The sequence below is a fragment of the Dromiciops gliroides genome, chromosome 1 (assembly GCF_019393635.1).
Source record: "Dromiciops gliroides isolate mDroGli1 chromosome 1, mDroGli1.pri, whole genome shotgun sequence".
Lineage (NCBI taxonomy): Eukaryota > Metazoa > Chordata > Mammalia > Microbiotheria > Microbiotheriidae > Dromiciops > Dromiciops gliroides.
In genome coordinates, this window is record NC_057861.1 from 366,334,798 (window position 1) to 366,345,395 (window position 10,598).

The window sequence follows — 10,598 nt, forward strand, 5'->3', positions numbered from 1 at the left end:
TGACAGTTAAATGTTCACTTATTAATGACACAAATTTTAGTGCTTTCTACCTATTCTTAAATCTTTGTTGTGTGGTAAAAACCGGAAGTTTTAGCTGAATCATTTGAGAGTTGAGCGCATGCTACTGAAGTGGCTTTTGAAAGACCTCCCTTTTGGTGATGAAATTCTGGTTCTTGGCCTGGCTGGCAGTTTGGGATTCATTGAGTTTTATAAAGGAATATAGACTAAGCTTAGATCTAAGATTATTCATTTGTATTTCTACTTTCCTATTTCCCTAACTGGTATCACCTTTTGTTGTCTAATTGATTCCCAAGCAATAAAAACTAATCTCTCACTGATTAAAGCTCAGAGGCTTCTTTTTCTTAGTGTTCTGGGAGATAGATGAGGGAAAAGTTAAAAGGGGGAGTTTAATGCTCGTATATCCAATTTTAAATCTCACATTTGTAAGGGAACAAAAACAGAGGAGATTTATTTATAAAATTAAGAGTATCAGAGGCTGTGACTCCCATAAGCTCCAGATAAACCTGTCTACGCACTCCTAAATAATGCCATAAAATTAACAGTGTTGGTTCACCTCAAATTTCCTCCTTCCTTTCACCTATATTTAGATCTTTAAGATATTTAGATCTTAAAGTTGCAAGTTTAGGAAATTCTGAAGATTTTACCTTTTTGAGTTCTGGTCAGACCTACTATAGATAACCTATGAAAGCGACTCTATATCATGGCTTATGTCTCTGGCAGAATCTTGGCACCTTAGAATACCAAGTGGTTTTCTGTAGAAGCCTTTAAGGCATTTGTTTCCAGGAGATGCTTTCCTGAAAATCTTGTTTTGTTTGGTTTTGTTTGGTTTTGTTGGGGGATTGGGAAGAGGGCGAGGAATACCAAAATAAAAGGGAGATGTATTCTAACTTTCTTCTTTATTTAAATGAATGAAAGAATGAATGAATAAGAAGGTATTTATTTATTTTTTATTTATTTTTGTTTTTGTTTTTGGTAGGGCAATGGGGCTTAAGTGACTTGCCCAAGGTCACACAGCTAGTAAGTGTCAAGTGTCTGAGGCCGGATTTGAACTCAGGAACTCCTGAATCCAGGGCCAGTGCTTTATCCACTGTGCCACCTAGCCACCCCAAGAAGGTATTTATTAACTGCTTGCAATATTAATAGCCATGTTCTTAAGTGCTGGGAATAGAAATGGAAATCTAGGCAGTCACTGCTTTCAATGAGCACATCTTCTAATTATGGAGACAACATGAAAACTGTTAGGTACCCCCAAAATGTTACTCACAGTATAAATTTGAGATAATTAACAGAAGAAAGTCAACCATATTAAGGGAAATATGGAAAGGTATCTTGCAAAAGATGGAATTTTATCTAGTACTTGAAGGAAACCAGGAGGTGGAGAGGAGCAAGTAATGATTCCAGGAACAGAGTTGAAAGAAAGTAAATGAGGTATGAAAATGTGGTATCTTTTGTGAGGAAAAGCTAGGAGGTGAGTGTTACTCTTATCACAGAGTACCAGGGTATGGGGTAGAGGGGGAAGTGAGAAAGGAAGAGAAATGGTTAATGCCACAAAAGTAGGAGAGATTGGGTTATGAATGGCTTGGAATGTTTTATGGGATTATATATTTGGTCCTGGAGGTTAGGAGTGAAGTTATGGCTGATAAGTAGCTTTGAGAATCATCAGTATATAAATGATCACCGAATCTATGAGAACTGATGAGATTACCTAATAAAATAATTTAGAATGAGAGGAACAGAGGGTCCAGGATACCCACATCATTGATAGACTTGACCTGAACAATGATTCATCAAAGGAAGTTTTAAGAACTTATAAGAAATGGTTACAGGGGAGGAAAAGAACCAGAATTGGGTAGTGATATGGAAACCTACAGAGAGGAAAGTATGAAAAAATATGTGATTGACAGTTTCAAAGGCTAGATAAGGTTGGTTAAAATATGAAAGGCAGTCATTTATTCCATTATTGTTTCTTTGAGGTATCTTCTAAGGGAAAAAATACCACCAAAAATATAGTCACTTAACAGTTTCCAAAAGTAATATTTAAGAAAATTTGGCAATGAGAATTTTTAAAAATAGGATTAAAATTTTCTTTTATCTGGTATTTCTTTGTATTTCTTTTTAGTTTGCTTCCTATTTTTTGTTCATGAAATCCTCTAGTCAGCATGAACATAAGTGGCAGGAACTGGCTATATTAAAAAGTGAAAAATGTAGTTTTTAATATTTACATCAAGGAAAATTGAGCAATTAGTATAGTTATTTTGACTTAAAGACTTGGTAGCCATCTAAAATGTAAAGACCATATGAATGTAGGAAAGGATATTACCTAAATCAGAAAGAAATTCTCTCACCTTACTCTTTTTTTTTTTTTTTTAGCAACAAACATTTATTTTATTTTCCATTTACATGTAAGGGTAGTTTTCAACATTCATTTCCATAAGATTTAGAGTTCCAAATTTTTCTAGCTCCCTTCCTCCCTTTCCTCCCCCCTCCACAAGATCGCAATTAGGTTATATATGTACAATCCACAAGTGTTCTTTTTATCAGTTCTTTCTATAGGGGTGCATAGAAAGCTTCCTCATTAGTTCCTTGGGATTATCTTGGATCATTGCATTGCTGAGAGTAGTTAAGTTATACACAATTGCTCATTGAACAATACTGCTGTCACTACGCAAAATGTCCTCTCAGCTCTGTTCACTTCACTATACATCGATATTCTTTAGTCTTTCAAGGTTTTTCAGGAATCATCCTGTTTGTCATTTACTGTAGCACAAGTCCATTCCACTGCAATCATGTAGCACAGCTTTTTCCATCATTCCTCAATTGATGGACATTCCCTTGATTCTTAATTCTTAGACTCCACCAAGAGTTGCTATAAATATTTTTTTTACAATTTTTCCCCCTTTTCTCTTTTTCGTGATTACTATTGTTAACTGTTTCCCTTCCATCCTATTCCCTTTCCAATGATATTTATTCTATTATCCATCTTCTTTCATCCTATCACTCTTCAAAAGGGATTTGCTTCTCTCTGTCCCCTTCCTCCACTCTGCCCTTCCTTCTTTTGCCCCTCTCTCTTTATCCCCTTCCCCATCTATTTTCCTGCAGGGTTAGAGAGATTGCTCCACCCAATTGAGTGTGTACATTACTCCCTCTTTGAGTCAATTCTAATGAGATTGAGGTCTTTGAGCCAATTTTAAAGAGTGTTAGGGTCATTTACTGCCCAGATTAAATAGATTACTCCACCCAGTTGGGCGTATCTATTAGTCCCTCCTTGAGGCAGCTGTGATGAGTTTAAGATCTTTGAGCCTTCTCTGATGAGTGTAAAATTCATTTACCGCCCTGTTCCTCTTCCATCTCTTCCCCCACTCCATAAACCTTTTCCTGTTACTTTCAGGTAGGATTTCACTTCTGCCCTTCCCCCTCCCCAGTGCATTCCCTTCACCCCTCAATTTAACCCTAAAGATGTTATCATCTAGCTAAGTGACACAGTGGACAAATCATCACCCCTGGACCCAGGGGGATCCCAGCCAAAATCTGGCCTCAGACACAAGACAGTCGCCCACTGTAAAACCCCAGGTATGTCCCCCAGCTCCAATTTTTTTATGGTTCTCTAGGGTCTTGTATTTGAAAGTCAAATTTGCCATTCAGTTCAGGTCTTTTCATCACAAATACCTGAAAGTCTTCTTTTTCATTAAAGTCCCATTTTTTCCGCTGAAAGATAATACTGACTTTTGCTGGGTAGGTGATTCTTGGTTGTAATTCCATTTCCTTTGCCCTTTGCAATATCATAATCCATGCCCTCCAGTCTTTTAATGTAGAAGATGCTAGATCTTGTGCTATCCTGACTGGGGCTCCACAGTACTTGAATTCTTTATTTTTGGCAGCTTGCAATATTTTTTCCTTGACCTGAGAGCTCTGAAATTTGGCTATAATATTCCTAGGAGTTTTCTTTTTGGGATCTCTTTCTGGAGTTGATTGGTGGATTCTTTCAATTTCTATTTTAGCTTCTTCTAGAATTTCAGGGCAATTTTCCCTGAGAATATCTTGGAAGATGGTGTCTAAGTTCTTTCCTTGATCATGGTTTTCAGGTAGGTCAATAATTTTCAAATTATCTCTCCAGGCCCTATTTTCCAGGCTGGCAGTTTTTCCAAGAAGATATTTCACATTGTCCTCTATTTTATTTGGATTCATTTGGATTTGCTTTATTGTGTCTTGGTTTCTCATAAAGTCACTGGCTTCCATTTGTTCAATCCTAATTCTTAGGCAATTATTTTCACCCGAGAACTTTTGTACCACCTTTTCATTAGACTTTTCAAGCTGTTGACTTTTTTCTCATGTCTTTCCTGCATCACCCTCATTTCTCTTTCTATTTTTTTCCTCTACCTCTCTAATTTTATCTTCAAAGTCCTTTTTGAGCACCTCTATGGCCTGAGACCAATTCATATTTTTCTTGGAAGCTTTAGATATAGGGGCCCTGATGTTGACATCTTCCTGTGAGGGTGCCCCTTGGTCTTCCTTGTTACTGAAGAAACTTTCTATGATCCTCACCTTTCTCTGTAGCCTCATCTTGCTTTTCTTTTACTTGACTTTTAGCTCCTTAAAGTGGGGCACTGTTTCCAGGCTGCAGTATCCCAAGCTTAAGAAGTCCCAGGTGGTATGATTTAAGGAGAATCAGGTTCTTCACTCACCAGGCCTGTTTCCTGGTTCTAGATGATCCCAGACCAACTTGCTAGTCAACCAGCTTTGCGTGTTGTGGTTTTTAGCTCCAAGAAGTCTGTGCCCCTCCCCCACCTGCGCCACTGCTACTTGAGCCTACCTCCTGGTTCTCAGCAGGGGTGTAAAATCCAAGTTCTGCCTTAGCACCAGCATAGACCTCTGTAGTTTGCCCCCTGCCCAGGGCTCAGCCCACTCACCAGACTGTGAGCTTAGTTCCAGACAACACTGGTGCTTCAGCTGATTCAGAGGCTTTGGAGGTCTCCTTCTCTGATGCGGCCTTCCTGAGACTGGATATGTGTCAGGGTGACTGTGGGGTTTGGTTCTACTCCTGTATCAGCACAGCAGCTTCTTCCTTCTGACCTTCCAAGCCGTTCTTGGTTAGAAGATGATTTCAGCACATTCTTCTGTGAGTTTTGCTGCTCTGGGCATTTTCCTATGGCATTATTTGGATGTTTTTGTTTTTTTTTTTTCTCTCACCTTACATTTGATATCATTTGTGTATTTATAGACATGGTAAAAAATATCTTATATCAGTTGTTGATTAAAAATCTATATTAGCTAGCACTTCAAGGTTTTGCCAATATAATAATGATGTCTATACATTGTGATGTCCTGCAGAAAGCAGCATGGAAAGAGTAGTGGATTTAGACCTTGTTTAGAATCCAGGCTCTGTTATTCATTACCTGTGAAATTTGGGGCAAGTTATTTTTTTTTTCTTTCTGGCCCTCATTTTAGTAATTTATAAAATGGGGCAGTTGTACCAGATAGTCTCTGCTTAAGTTGTCTGAGTTTTAGGGATTTGGGGATCCTAATATGCATTTTAGAATTCTCAAAAATAATTCTTACAGTTAAATATATTTTTGTCTCTAAATATTAAAAATAATCTGCAAATAGGATGTATGCAAAGTGTGCAGCCACTTTAAACCAGAATATTCCATTTGTCCAATCATGCCATAAATAGTATCTTTATTATGTTATGAGAGGTAATATACCATAATGGATTAAAAACAAGTTTGAAGTTAAGCAGGCATGGGTTCAAGTCTCATTTCAGACACTGGCTGTGTCAATCTAGGCAAGCTCCTTACAGGTAGAGACTAATGATATTTTGTCTTTGTATCACTGTTCCCTAATGCATTTACTGGCAGTGAGTAGTTAAATAATAATAAAAAAAAACTGACTGGATTTCATGGATCTTTTTGTTTATTCTTGTTTGTTATTTTTCTTTTGTTTTGTTTTTAATGAGATTCAGTTTTTCTCTCTTTTTAATAGAATAAATTAACTTCAGTATGTTCTGATTTCCTGGGGACTGATGGTGCATGGCTTTATATCTAGTTTTGACAATGCAGTGCTTGAGGAAATATAAGTCATGATTTGTAATTATTAGCTGTATTTTTGTGTGAAGCTAACGTAAATAGGGAGCAGGTGCTAGATATTAAAATGTAAGACAGTCAGGGCATAATAAAGCAGAAAAATAGAAGAAACAGGAAGGAACTGAGAGGCAGTTCCTAGGGTTTAAAGGTTATATAGGAAAGCAATTGGGACAATTTGGGTGGCAAGAATAAATATAGCAAATAGCTATGGTAATAAGCAGTTATCTCTATGTTTGTTCATCTTCCCATAGCTTCACACTGTACTGAGAGTTTTAGCATATAAATCATTATTCTTGTTTCTTCATACACATTAACTATAGGCAGTTAATAGACTTTTCCCCCATTAAAAGATTTTGTTTTGTAATTAATGGAGCACCATGAGACCCAAAGGGGGTTCTTTAAAGGATCCTGGAAGCTTTTAAAACTTAAAGTTTTGCTGATAAGTGAAATAGTTGAATTTTATATAGGTGGTTTGGCTAAACACTTTCCATAGATTATCTGGTCAAATCATTCTCACATGGGTAGCCAGGTGGTTCAGTAGATAGAATGCCAAGTCTGAAGTCCAGAAGCTCTAAGTTTAAATTCAGCTACATATACTTATATGTGAACCTGGGCAAGTTACTTCGCTCTGTTTACTTCAGTTTCCACATCTGGAAATGATCTGGAAAAGAAAATGGCAAAATACTCCAGTATTTTTTTTTTTAGTGGGGCAATTGGGGTTAAGTGACTTGCCCAGGGTCACACAGCTAGTAAGTGTTAAGTGTCTGAGGCTGCATTTGAACTCAGGTACTCCTGACTCCAGGGCCGGTGCTCTATCCACTGCACCATCTAGCTGCCCGAGTATCTTTTCAAAGAAAACCCTAACTGGGTTCATGAAGAATCTGAAACAATAAACAGCAATCATTATCACAGCCTTCTCAGGGTAAGTCCAATGAAGGTTATTATTCTGACTTTAGAGTTGAGGAAACTGAGACTCAGTGATTAAATCAAACAGTCACAAATAGTTACTACTGAAAAGTCTTTAAGGATTTTGCCTAGTATTCTTGCTTCTACTAACACTTGTGAAATTGTGAGGAAATAATGTTTAATAATGGATTTCTTGGGGGACATAGGGACATAGCCTTAGTCCAATTTCTCTCTTCACCGCCAACTTCAAAAAGCATAGTTCTGGGAAACTTAAGCTGATCCCTTTTGGGACCAGTCCAGAAGCCCATGGGCAGATCAATAGAAATGGATATAGAAACCACACATATCTGAATGTGCCTTTACTCTCAGAAAATCTCTCCCATTAGACCTTGATGTTTAATATGGACCACTCTCAAGTCACATCAATCAGTGGAATTGAATGACTGCTAATCAATTTGGCTTTGGTCAGTGGGTAAGGAGCCACCTCTATCAGAAGGAGGAAGGGGACTAGACTGCAAGAGGCTTACTCTTTTTGCTGGGACTCTCTTTAGTTCACTAAACACCTTCTCTCCTCTCCTCTCTCTCTTGTCTCTTGTCTCTTGGCCCTTCTTCCTGGCACTCTTATGCTCCAAGCAGAGTATGCTATTGTTTAGGCCTGTAAGTTTGTGACTAATGGGGATGTCAGGAAGACAAGTGGTCAATACTTTATCAATATGTGATATTAATTAATAATAAATGCTTACTACCAAACTGGTGCAATAGCCATTAATTTAGAAGTAGCAATATTTTAGAAAACCCAGCCTACTTATATTTTAAATAATACAAAATATATGTCATTAATAGAAGGATCAATGGGAGGACTCTAACTTTGAGGGAATGGGACTCCAAACCCTGTAATTCCCCACCAGTTCTTTGGACTTTTCAAACTTCAAAATCATGCTGATGATACAATCTCACCCCTTGAAACTCCCTCAGAGCCAGGGACCTACTCATCCTAGTATATTCCTCACAGGGCTACAATCTTAACCAGTCTTCATTCTCCTTCTGGCTCTGCTTCTGATTTTCTAGATTTTACCCAAGTGACCTTGTCCAGAAACTTCATTCCCCTCCCACCCTTTCTCATCTCCTTTCTGTATGTTGTCTTCCCTCATTAGAATGTAAATTCCCTAAAATGGGTGACTGTATTTCTTTTTGTTTGTATTTGTTTCACAAGAATTTAGGGCAGCACTGGCACAAAGTAAGTACTTAATAATTGATTATCACCTTGCCTTCCCTTACCTATGATTCCTTCCTGTGTTCACATCCCTTCTGTTTGTTTCAAAAGATGAGATGAACACTTAGAAGAAGAAAGGCTTGGGAGCAAGGTCAGGGGTATCACCATTTACCTTGAAAGAGGTCATAGAGAAATGCCCTTAATATCTTTCCTTTATGCTGTTCAACGATTTAGATGAAGCTAAAGAAGACATAATTTTCAATTTACATATTATATCATTCCAAGAAATATTCCATGGGGCAGCTAAGTGGCACAGTGGATAAACAACTGACCCTGCATTTAGGAGAACCTGAATTCAAATAGGGCCACAGACACTTGACACTTAACAGCTGTGTGACCATGGGCAAGTCACTTAACCCTTATTGCACCAAAAAAAAAAAAAAACAAAAAAAAAAAACAAAACAGGGTCAGTGCTTTTATCCACTGTGACATCTAGCTGCCCCTTAGTTATATCTTTAAAACAGAACTTTTCATTTGTTGTTAATGTTTCAAAATACTTTGCAAATAATTTCTATTTACTAATCCTTTTGGTAGCATTTGTCTTTATTAAAGAATCTGCTAAAAGAACAGATTTATCCATCCATTCTTCAAAGTTTATTTTTGCCAAATAGCTCTTTCTTCAGAGGGCTTTAAAAAGGATCTTTAGTCATATTTCACAATATTAGCCACACACTTTCATGTTTTTAAATCAGTTTAATGGTTGTTTAGAAATAACACACAATTACAGATTGTGTTAATTTCATGTTAAATAGCTTTTATTTATTTGTTATGATAGCTAAATAGGGCAGATGGGTAACACAGTGGATAGGGTGTAAATCTAGAGTCAGAAAGACTCATTTTTTTCACTGCAAATCTGGCTTCAGACAGTTACTGTGAGACATTGGACAAGTAATTTAACCTGTTTTCCTCAGTTTCCTCATCTGTAAAATTATCTGCAGAAGAAAATGCCAAACAACTCCAGTATCTTTGACAAGAAAATCTCAAATGGGGTTACAAAGGGTCAGACACAAATATAGTAATTAACATACCCGGATTGCTATAGATACATATGCCAATATGTATATGTAGACATATACAAACATATGCATACACACAAATATTTACACATAAAAAATTAAATGCACAGAAGAAAACAGAAGGAAGTTTGGAAGGGAACATTGACAATGTAAGTCCATGTCTGTGAATCAGTGTGTGTTTGTGTTTAGTACATAAAATATGTGTCTACGTGTGTGTGTGTGTGTGTGTGTGTGTGTGTGTGTATACATATACACCTTTTGGGGGGGGTACTATAAATTTGCTTCTATGATTCTCTTGCATATTTCTCCTCTGTATAGAAGGCTGAAGGGGGAGCTGTGAGCCTATATGAGTTGTATTCTATAAGCTGATATTTAATTGTAATTTTGAGTATAATTTGAAATCAGTTTTATAGTAATAGTGTTTTGACATACCTAATGCCTACTCATCTCTGGTTCATTCATTATGCTGGTTTAAAAGAATACCTTTTAAAAATGAGATCCTACGATCAGAGATATAGAGAAAGAAACATGTTTTGACATCATCCAGGATTCCAATCTGGTCCCTTGAATATAAATCCAAGTCCCTTTCTACCTAGTCATGATATAAGTTGTTGATGAGATCTTTTGCCAGAGTAGTATTTTCACATACTTGTAAGACATTTAAAACTAAAGTTCTATTTCACTAAAGGAAAAAGTTTGATTGACATCACTATTTATCAATCACTATTTTATACTTGTATTTCTTTCTTTCTAATCATTTCTTAATTGTTTTACATAAGTTACCTTTTAGTTTACTAATTTGTTGACCTAAACAATAACAGTAAAAACCAGTGGGTTCCACTAAGGCAGATAGTAGTAGTCTAGTTCCTATCTTTTTATTGGTAGATTATGCTCATAGATCATAGAGATTGACTGTAATGCACAGTACTGTACTAACATGGAATCATGAGTCCTAATGTCTATTCTTAGAATTGTTGCTGCCTTACTGAATAGCATGATCTAGACTTTCTAATATGTATACTTTTCTTAAAAAATGCAAGTAATAGAGATCCTCTATTTCATTCCTTGTACCTCTCAAAGAAGAAAGTTAATATTGATTTGCTGTAGGGGTAGCTAGGTGGTGCAGTGCAGAAAGCACGGCCTCTGCATTCAGAAGAACCTTAACTCAAATCTGGTATCAGACACTTGACACTTCCTAGCTGTGTGACCTTGGGCAAGTCACTTAACTCTCATTGGCCCACCCCCCCCCCATACACACACACACACACACACACACACATATATAAGTTTGGTAGATAAAAT